The sequence below is a fragment of the Sinohyriopsis cumingii genome, chromosome 14 (genome assembly GCF_028554795.1).
Source record: "Sinohyriopsis cumingii isolate HCF-2022 chromosome 14, ASM2855479v2, whole genome shotgun sequence".
Lineage (NCBI taxonomy): Eukaryota > Metazoa > Mollusca > Bivalvia > Unionida > Unionidae > Sinohyriopsis > Sinohyriopsis cumingii.
Window position 1 is genome coordinate 44,779,282 of NC_142974.1, and position 11,424 is coordinate 44,790,705.

Below are 11,424 nucleotides of genomic sequence, written 5' to 3' on the forward strand. Positions count from 1 at the left end.
AATGGTATTGCGTTAAATTAGGTTTATCATCTGAAAAGGAGTGCAGAGACAAAAAAAAAAATAAAAATATATTTGGAAATTCATATTATTCGTAATAAACCATGGAGATGTTGGCATTTAATTTGTTGCTGTTAAAATTTCTCCTTCCTATGAATAAACTATCGTTTGTACAAAGGGATGACAATACGACCTTAGCTATATTGCGGAGAATGAAGTCATGGGGAACCATTGTGCAAGAAAGCTATCTACCAGAAAATATTCTGGATACAAGGCAATTTATTTATGTAGCAATACTTTCAAATAAAATTCTTAAGGATAAAGACAACTTTAACTTGGAAACTGGATACCCGAACAAGTCAGTTCAGATTCAAACGTATAAGTGCAGAAAAGTGCGGCTATATTAAATGAAAATTTAACGGAAAATGAACCACGTTTAACAAAAATAAGAAATGCAGAGGACTTTCAAAATAGAATGAAGACCAAAGGATCTAATGCTTCCTGACAATCCGGCTGGCACGTAGAGATAATTCTTATCCATGGCGGAGTTTTGGATACATTAGTATCAAATGTTTGGCACGATGTAGGTGGTAATAAAACGGTTCTTTGTAATCTTTATTTATACTCCTATAACATTCCTTGTGCGTTGATTATGAATACTCCATATTCATGTTCAGAAGAAATCATGTTATATAGCCAAAAGACAGATAGACAACAACAGACAGTGCAGAATAACAGTTGTTCGATATACTAGGATAAATAACTATTCTCCATATTCAAGGACAGATGAAAAACAAGCGCATAAATGGTTTGAAGATGGTTCAGTGCAGTTATTTTCTTTTACTAATAATAAAAAAGGATTCATGGTTAAATACGTACCTAAGAATAAACCGAAAAGGGCAGGACAAAAAAAAGCAGAGACTGCCATCAAGTGATTTAAACCTGAACACTGATGATATGATTTTCCAGGATTTGGTGTATGAATGTTTGAACAACACTCATCTGCCGTTTTGTTGCGTTTCTGACCCAACAAATACTGTGCGCCAACATAATGTTATCTCGTTCTTCGTGAATTCAGTGACGTATTCTTGTACCCATATTTCTACAGAGAGAGATTCTTTATCTACACATTCACTCTTGACTTGAAGAGGTGCTTTTCTAGTTTACTACAGGCCAACATAGGTTCTGACTGCCGAATCTGTTCGGATGGCTCCCTTCACTCGGCGTGGTACCAGCAATATGTTATTGCCTTTTGCATCGATGGTATAATGGACTGGGCGACAACATTCTGAAGACCTTCCAGCGGTTGGGATCTCACAAATCCGACCTGTATACCGTGGAACGGACCATGGAACAACATGTATCTTGAATATGTACGTAGCTTTCAGCGTCTGGAAAGCCTTTTCTGTGAAAATAGGATGCTTGACATCTAATCTATATGTACAAAGATGGACGCAAGGACGATTCGAAAACAAACTATGAAAAATCTTCTGACTGATACATTTTTCTGGCCTTAGAAATGGAAGAATGAATGATATTACTACCTTTCGTCTAGGTATTCATCGTGCTTTGAGGAGTGGACTTTAGGATTACCGAACGATCCTCTACCCCATTCAACCTCATTATTCGACACAACCTTTCAGTTTTCATTTTATGATTAACAATGTATCTATCACGCATAGGCTTGTACATATACCATATCCATGCATGCTACGTCAGAATAATATACGTGGAAGAAAGTAAATAAAAGAAAGTTTAATTGTATAAAAATAAATAAATTATATGTGAAAGAATATACGTGTTGTAATGACAAGATGGAAAATAAAATAAATCACAACTGGAGATCAATAGGCTGGAAATAAATTTTATATAATAGCATTGAAGGATGCGAAAATAAAGTGAATTTATCAAACGTTTCAATAATGACTAGAACATATATATCGTTTCAAATAGATGATGTAGAACGGTAGCAACTAATAAGGGTTGGTTGGGGATGGCTTACAGCCATTTATCAACGCATGATAGACTATTCAGGGCGGCCAGTATATCTAGTGGAGAACCTCGGTAAGAACCATTGATCCAGGGGAAGCTACTGGCAAGCTTTCTCGGATACCCACATTGTCAGAGGCCTAGACTCGAACCCACGCTGGCAGAGGTGAGATGGCAATATTGCAGTGATCGGTAATTACGACGCTTTATACCGAGCAACGGATCCATATAAAAATCCTGTTCATATCATGTGCATAAATTCCAGTCGATCTCTAAAGATCTTTTAAAACCATACATCGCTTTAATCTGTATATGGTTTAAATTTAAATTTTGATTTCCACATATCATACACAGATTTATAAGAATATGAAGCAGAAAAATTGTACATTTTAGAAATGGAAAAAACTATGTCATTATGTCAGCGCCAGCGTCTTCTCATGTGTGTGTGTGTGTGTGTGTGTGTGTGTGTGTGTGTGTGTGTGTTGTAATTTTTATATTGAGGGCGTTTTCTAACATCACAATCTTTAAAGCAACATGTTAACGAAAAATATTTCTGAAAATTTTAAAACAAACTTCTCAGCAAAACTTTCTCACAAATATGTCGAACCATTTTCTCACAGCAATTATATATATATATATATATATATATATATATATATATATATATATATATATATATATATATATATATAGATATATATATATATATAGATATATATATATATATATATATATATATATATATATATATATATATATATATATATATATATATATATATATATATATATTCAAATTAATTTTTAAACAATGTTTGCTTTGGTATGAAGACGAATTAATTGCGATGATTTCATAAGTAGCGTTTGGTCTATACAATCTTAAGATAACTATACCGTCAGCTGTTACCTTGATCGAATGGAACTGATATCCGTAAACTCTTTGGTAATTTCTAAAAAAATTCGGGAAATAAAATTTCAGTTACAGCCTTATCAGACATCATTACTTGGTGGCAATAATAATAATAATAATAACAGTTTCGACAAATATGTTGATGTTACTACAGATGATGACGTTCAATGTCATCATTTTTGTCGATTGATTTCTTTTTCTTCTTTTCCTTATCTTTGCTATTAATACTACATATAATGCTATTATAACAACATGGAAAGTATCTCATGAAGCAATAATACCACTACTATTAATAATAGCGATAACGACGATGAACATGCAGCTGCAGCTAATAATGGCCGTCTAAGTCGTTTTATTTCTTTGCTTTTGTTTTTCTAGAATTTATATATGTATCATTGGTTTTGTTGTTACCCGTCAAACGAGATTGCAGCAGGGCGATCAGGCAGGTAGACGTCTGTTTGTTTTCCACACAATACTTTTAAACAGATTTCATATTGCAAAAATTACCGTGCTTTCGCAGTTCATTCGAATGCTATATAAACTCTTTTTAATACAGTTCAGACTCTGCTGAGCTTCTAGCCCTACTCTTCCATCCAAAATCTATTGATTTTAGGATTATTGACATTGAAAATAAATGTACGATTTATCATCCACTTCCCTTTTGGCATCAGTTAAAGCTGATTATATTTTGTAAGAGACATTAAGGTCAAAGTCAATGCTTATATGAACAACATAAATAAACAAAATATTACACAGATTATCATTCGAAACTATTTTTGAAACACCATGTAGCATGTTTATCTATTTTGGCTATATGTACATGCTTGCCTATATTGGGTCAGTAAGTCGAAGGTCAACCGATAAGATCACGGTTACAACAGTATTTTTAATAATGGGTCCTTATGCATAACTAACTCTTGTTTGTCGTGATGTCAAACTTCTACGATACTTCATTTCATAAATATATAGTTTACTTGAATTCTTATGTAGATAACCTACTATGATGTTTCATCGGATTGCAGTAACGTGCGGATTGAGGTGTGCTATTTACAACGAACGGTATGTTTGTCAAAGTCCCATTTTTTTTAAAGGATATGCTTAAATATTGCAAGACGTTTTCTCTGTTGCAAATTGTCGAATGCAGTTTCAAAGCTTGCATGTTTGGGATATGTTTGGAAATCCGTAACTTCCCTGTAAAAAAATGAATGCATTTGAATAGATTTCCAAATTATATCTATTATAATAAAATTAGCAGTGCAATTCCGTATGTGAAGATGTTTTTACAAAATGTATGACGCCAGTAATTTTATGTTTACTCATTTGCCATAAAGGTGTTTCAAATCACTCGTCAAGCTGTCATTTCAATCAATTTAACGTAGTTATTTAATACTGACACTTACACAAAACGTTTCATTAAAGGTTAAATGGGGGACATAGATGGATATAAAAAATCCCAAACAAAAGCAAACGACAAAAATAAATAATCAAACACACTCCGAACACCCATTACGAGTTCCTGAAGTACTTTGTACAGCAAGAATGTAATGAGATCATATTTGAAAGCAATATAACAATGCATGTAAAGCTAAATGTGTGACAATTGAATCATTTTCCGATAAAATATCGTTTTATTTAATGAACATCGTTTCAATACATACCCATCGGCGTCTTTCAAATGGAAGATAACAACTACGAAGGCAATGGCGACAAATATGACCACTAGAAATATCGAGACGAGGAGAGTATTCATCAAGCGACTTTTCCATTTAAGTGACTATGGGAAGAAACAAAAGTTACACATGAAAGTAAATATTAATATATTATCTTCTTAATTGGCGCATGTATCGACAATCTGCACAGAGTAATGTAGAATATGAATATTCATTTACGACATGTTAGGGATGATTTTTAGTCAACCTTTCCCGTTGCATGTTGATTCGATTGTGTTTGCATGTAGTGCTCAAAGTGAATGTTTTTAGACACAGACAAATGGCTTGTGACTTTAAAAAAATCACAAGCCCTGACTAAAATTCCGAAGGCAGGGACTCCAAATTCAATATACCCCAATTTCCTCTTTCCATATTGTCACATAATTTTGTAATTCATACAATTCAATTATATGTTCATTACAGTTCAACAGGGTATTTGAAGGTAACGCAAGCTTTATTAGTGTTAGTCAGAGTGAATCCTGGTCAGAACCAAGTTGACGTATTTTGTTTTGTTGTAGCATGTGCAAATAATTAATTTTCCCCACCCTCTTTATTTATTTTTGCTGGTAAAACTCGTTAACTAGAAGTCCAGAGCTTATTTTTGTCGGGCTTTGCTTATAGCTAATTGTTGCCTAAATCAGCTTCAAAAATGAATCACACCTAAACACTATTCTGACAATTAAAATGATCATGCTTTGCGTTTTATATATGCAATAAAGGTCGACTTCAAAGAAACGTTGCCTCTGTTCATAAACTTGTCGAAAATCTATAATACATTATATTTTGTGTTCTCCTCGCAAGTTCCCATCGATGTTTGCTGGTAACCATTGATGTGTCCCCCCCCCCCATATTGCCGTAATGTTTAAAGGCTTTTATATGTTGGTGGGGCTTAAACATTTTCATTCAAAGCAATGATATGTAGTAACCTTTGTAAGCCTAAACACATATAGCATCTCTTTGATTTATCAATGTTGTGTTGTTTGACGTAATGATTGCAGCTATGCAAATTAGAACAATGGCCTCTCCCACTGCAGTCTTCAAGTTATTGTCAGCCAATTAAGTAATATTTGAAATGGTGGATTATACCTGACCTTATTGCCTTTTTATTGCCGCTATTTAAACTGCCCAAAGGATAGTTTTGCTTTAGATCCAATCGTGACTGTTTACAGTTTATACATGCTACATTTTGCGGTCATATACTGAAAGTGGTGTTTTTTATTTTCTATAATTGCAGAAAATTATGTTTTCTCAAGGGGTATCGGAGTTGAAAATCATGTTTTTGGCGTGACACACCTTGCCACAAAATGCTTAATATGAGAACTCCACTCACGTAGGACAATGGTGATGTGATTTTAATCAGATTTTCGCCTTGTTAAGACAGGTTTGTCAACATCTTGAAAATACATTTCTGTCTTTCAGCAACGCGATCAAAGTTGAATCTGGCAAATTTGATTATTTCTTTTTACAAGCCCGACTGACACCTCACTAAGCTTCGGACTATGAGGATTTTGAGCACTGAATTGTCAGGTATGTATGTATGTATGTATGTATGTATCAATGTATGTATGTACAATAATCATGAAAGATATCAGTTAAGAAAACAATGTAAATAATTATAGCAAAGAACATAAAAGTAGTAGTATTAGTGCCAATAATAATAATAACAATAATAATAATAGTTGACTAAAAGTGTATAGTCCAATAAACGTATAATGAAAACCTCGATTACGCTGTTTCCATTTGTTCAAATTACAGTTTGACAGGAAATATAAAAAACTATTTAATACTCCATGGTCTTAACATGAAAGGTTATATTTACAAAAAATAAATAGTTGCACACGAAATTTAACAGAAATTCAAGAAAAACAAGACAAAGAATATTTGTGAAAGCTTAGTGATAAATATTCATATAAATTGTTAGTTACGTTTATTGTTCAAGAGATTTACACAGTTTATGAGAGAGAATACCTTTTTGTCGTCTGTTTCATTTGAAGTATCACACTGCCGTCCTTTTTCTAACCAAGCCTTTAGTGTTCTATTCTCTTCTCGTAATTGATTGTTGACATGGTAAATTTCGTGAAGGCTTATCTCCACCTGCCCATCAAAACTTGTCATGGTATCAGGTCTTAATTCGCTGTAAAATTTAGATTATAATGTGACACCTTCCAATCCTGAAATTTTCAAAACCCAACTAAACTGACATCTAGAATTCCATTTTAACCGTATGTATTTCTGTATTTAATTTTATTGTACTCTGCATTCCTTTAGGGTGTTTAAAGCTACTCCATTCTTGAAAGACCATTGAAAGGCCACATGAGCAGATTACATTTCGGATTTGGAGGTTTCCTCTCAGTTAAATAAAATCAGCCGTGACATAAAATGTCGTTCGGTTTTTAGAGTAGATGGGCTACGATTGAATCAATTAAAATGTGCTACATTCAAAGAAAAACATTATGTAACAGCAACATGATGCATAAAGCATCAATAGAAGCATACCTTGTACATTTTAGCTTGATTGCCTAAATTTAGCATTTTTCGGGTTTTCAGCTTCACTCCAAGGCTGCAATATTCATTTAAACTCTGAGGTATTTAGATAGAGAAAACTTTAAGACATTTAGCACTTGCCTTTATCCCTCAATCAGCGGTATGGAATTCAATTTTTGAACAGCAAAATAAATGTAGGTTCAAGCCATACTACTACTACTACTTGTACCATTGCTACTACTAAATAAATAAATGAGTAGATAAAAAAATTTAGAACAAAATGAGTAACGTCGATAACTTATTATTTACGAGTTATCCTAAAACGTGCCAAGGTTAAAATGGTATTACTGTAGACTTTTATTTGCACTTTATCTCCAACAAAATTACAAATATTATAAATGTTTGCCTTTCCACGTAGGCTATAAAATAAACATTTAAGGTTGTCCTCATCTCCTTTAATTTGGAAAATATCTGTACTCCAATCGATTTAAAATACAATATATTCTAAACAGTTCATAATCGGTGGAATAAACGTTGAATGACGAGTATATTGTATACAATTTATTAGTATTGAATTCTAGATTCTATGTAGTTATTCATAGGACAAATCTTGCGACCGAATAGTATATTCGATACTCTTTATTAGGTAAAATCTAGGACTAAATTCTAGATTCTGTACTTTTTACTAGGTCAAATCTAGGACTAAATACTAGATTATATATACTTTACTAGGTCAAATCTAGGACTACATTTGTCTGGGTAGCGTTGCATCAGCGTCGTTATTCGTACGTGTACGAATTAAGACGCTGATGCAACGCTACCCAGACAAATGAAAGTTAATTCTATATTGTGGACAAAAACTACAGGTCGATCGATTAACGATAAACAAACATAAGTGTAAGAATTAAGAGCTGATTCGATGCTACTAATAACATGAAATATTCCGATATATTGGGGACATAAAATCCAGATGCACCGAGTTATAATGATATTAATTATTCACCGTTTCAATTTATAGGACATAACACAAGTAACGGCATACAAAAAGGTAGAAAAATTCATACAACATTTTAGGATCGATTAACTGATGAATCATGTTGGGTTTCATAATCAGGTGTTAATCATGACGCTTTCCTTTGTGTGGAAAAAGTATATAAGCACACACGAGGATTAATCAGACTCGCAAGGCCCTTTATGATACCCCAAAATAAAATTTGTCACCACATGCTCTCACATCTCTCCTATATACAGATATTCAAAATACAGTAATGCAACATACTTACGTTAAACAAATGGAAACAAATAGACTTCAATGATGGTCTCCTTTTCACAAAAGCTTTACTCAACTGCAGAACTCTTCAGATGTGAATGATTTCTGCTGCGGATGTTTAGATATCTTATCGGGCTCACAGATGTCTCTGCAAATTGTGGTTTAAATACCTAGTGGCCTAATGTTGGTGTTAACATCTAAGTAAAAGAAACCAGATAGGAAACCGCGGAGGAGGAAGAATAACGAATATGGGTCATATCTGCTACCGCCTATGCCTATAAAACAAATCACAATCGCCTAACATTGAGGTCTCGACAATAACATATATATGCATTTGCTCTGACATATACCAATTATGCAAGCAAGCGGAACGGCAACTGTATCAGCTATACAAGGTGAAGAAAACCTTACTTACTGCTGACAAAAAGATAAACCTTGTATGTTTCCCCTCATACATATGTATAGCCGGCAATAGAGCCTTAAATGATATTTTAGATTACAATTCTTCATATGTGTTCTAAAATAAAAACGACCTTTTTCTGATTGAAATATTTTTTTCACCTATGTGTTTGGCGACCATGGTCATTATAGCGTAGCCATGTTATATTTCACAGTTGCTTTAACAATACTGTCCACATAAATATTCATAAGATGGATTGTAAGCTTTACTCATTTCTCACCATGCAGAATATACAGTTCCATTTCTCTTCTTAAATGCCAGCCAGCCCTAGAAGACCTTTTCTACATTCAAAATTCAAGGTTTGGTTTGCTGCTGTGGCAAATAATGTTACGATCCTTCCACACACACCCATCCATCCAACCCTATTCGCCATCTTCACTCTTTCACCAGTCACTTTTCATATTGTAGTCTTCGTTGGTTTCAGTTATTGTTTGCAATAATGACGCTTTAACTTAACCCTTGACACGTTTCGTTAAGCCGTCAGCACTATTGCAAATCGTATCCTATTAAATGATATTTTAAATCATGCCCTTTAAAAATTATTGCAAAACATGCCATTTTAAAAGATATTGCAAAATTACCCTTTTAAACCACATTGCAATTAATACCTTTTTAAACGATATTGCAAATAATACCCTTTTAAACGATATTGCAAATAACACCCTTTAAAATGATATTGCAAATAATACCCTTTTAAAAGATATTGCAAATAATATCTTGTTAAATGCCATTGCAAATAGTACGTCTTCTAATGTCAATGCGAATAGTCCCATTTTAAATGGTATTACAAATTGTACCTTTTAAATGCTATTAAAATATTATCCTTTTAAACGCTATTACAAATATCAAACTTTTAAATGCTATTGCAAATAGTATCCTTTAAAATGCAATTACATATAGTATCCTTTTAAATGTAATTACAAATAGTACCCTTTTAAATGCTATTACAAATATCAAACTTTTAAATGCTATTGAAAATAGTACCCTTTTTAATTCTATTGCAAATTACATCCTTTGAAATGTTATTGCAGATAATATCCTTTTAAATGCTACATTGCCCATTCTAGGAGAATAATCATAAACAATGTTAATATAATGAAGAGACAACTTCGAAACTGCAGAACCTTATTCTCTTTCTTAACTTAAATATTTTTACTAGCTGCCAAATAGCCTGTTACGAATTTCTATATAAAATGATAATATTATGTTTTTGTATTGTAAATGTATCTGGTACATATTCTCATATGTTTGTTTTACTAAAACCTCATACAAGTGTTATTTAATGCTGCCATATTAAAATTAATCCTTTAAGCTCCATGCAAAACGAATTGTTGTTGTAAAAGGTCAATGTTTATGTTTTCAGAAACATATTTTTTCTACAATAGCCAAGTCATCAAACTGTTAGCTATTATTAAAAAAAAATACATGAGGTTTTAAAAAATATGCTACAATGATGAGATTGAATTATATTCCAGAATCTTGCGCTTTGATGCAACTCTAATCCGTAACGAAATGAGCAGTCTACAAACGTTGCTTGATTATCTGTTACTCTTTCTCATGGCCTATACATTTCGACAATCTTTTCCTCAGCTATTGATGCTATGGTTGCAGTTTTTACTCGTTTTGTTTAGGTTAGGACTGTTTGTTTTTAAAAGTGTAAATTGATTTACATTGGGGAATTTAGGTTAAAGGGCTTTCTACCGTATTCGATAGTTAACTTCTTCTGGGCTGAAAGTTTAGCTGATTTAAATTCTTATTTTACATGTTGTTTATTTTCACCAAGTAAAGTGAACTTTAAAAGTTTGCTAGATACCCCCTGCCGCCATTATATTTCTCTCTGTTATTGTTTAAGGCATACAAAGAAAGGAATTGTAATGTCATTTTTAATTAGCTTGTGTAGAGGCAATGCGTTTCAACTCTGCAATGGGTTGCATGACAATATTTGCGGCATTCATTTATTAATCTTTCCCAGTTTTCGCTGGATGCTCGTAATCTGTACTGATTTACTATCGTTATTAGTGTTTCATCTCAATGTTACTTCCTAGTGGCGTAAAATTCAAACATTGGATTGTAGTCTTTACTTATTTGCTAAAATCGTCAAGAATATAGGCTACCTCCAAGTAATATTTATACGCTGTTTCTCTACTTATACGCTATCTGTCTACTACTATATGTTGGAATACGAGGTTAAATTACACGGACACAATGGTGATTTACTCTCATATAATTTCGACATATCAAAAGTTTTGTCTCAGACGTTCACATCAAGTCCAACATGAGTAACGGTTGTTCTTCAGCTTACTTACGTCATTGAGGTCGTTTTGTCTTTGAAACAAATGCACGGTTTCTAATTTGCACGTCCTTTCGTCTTGTATTGAAATCTTAAATGTTTTACCTGGTGACTTGGATCAATGTATTGTACTCAACATACAGTTTAACATTTTAAGGTATTGATGCATGCATGTATAATCAGATTTTCGCATTTACATATGAACCTCCAAACTGATCTTACAATTTATACTGTAAGCGGCACATCAGTGTTTGTCATCGTCGAACAATTTCTTCAAACTTACTGCCTGCAGTTTTACGCGAACAAGTCACTCTAT

At 33.0% G+C, this 11,424-nt stretch overlaps 1 pseudogene; it reads right to left on the bottom strand.

Moving 5' to 3' along the window:
* LOC149783679 (uncharacterized) overlaps positions 1 to 6,719 on the bottom strand; it is a 28,593-nt pseudogene extending 21,874 nt beyond the window's left edge.
* Positions 6,720 to 11,424: the final 4,705 nt, after the last annotated feature.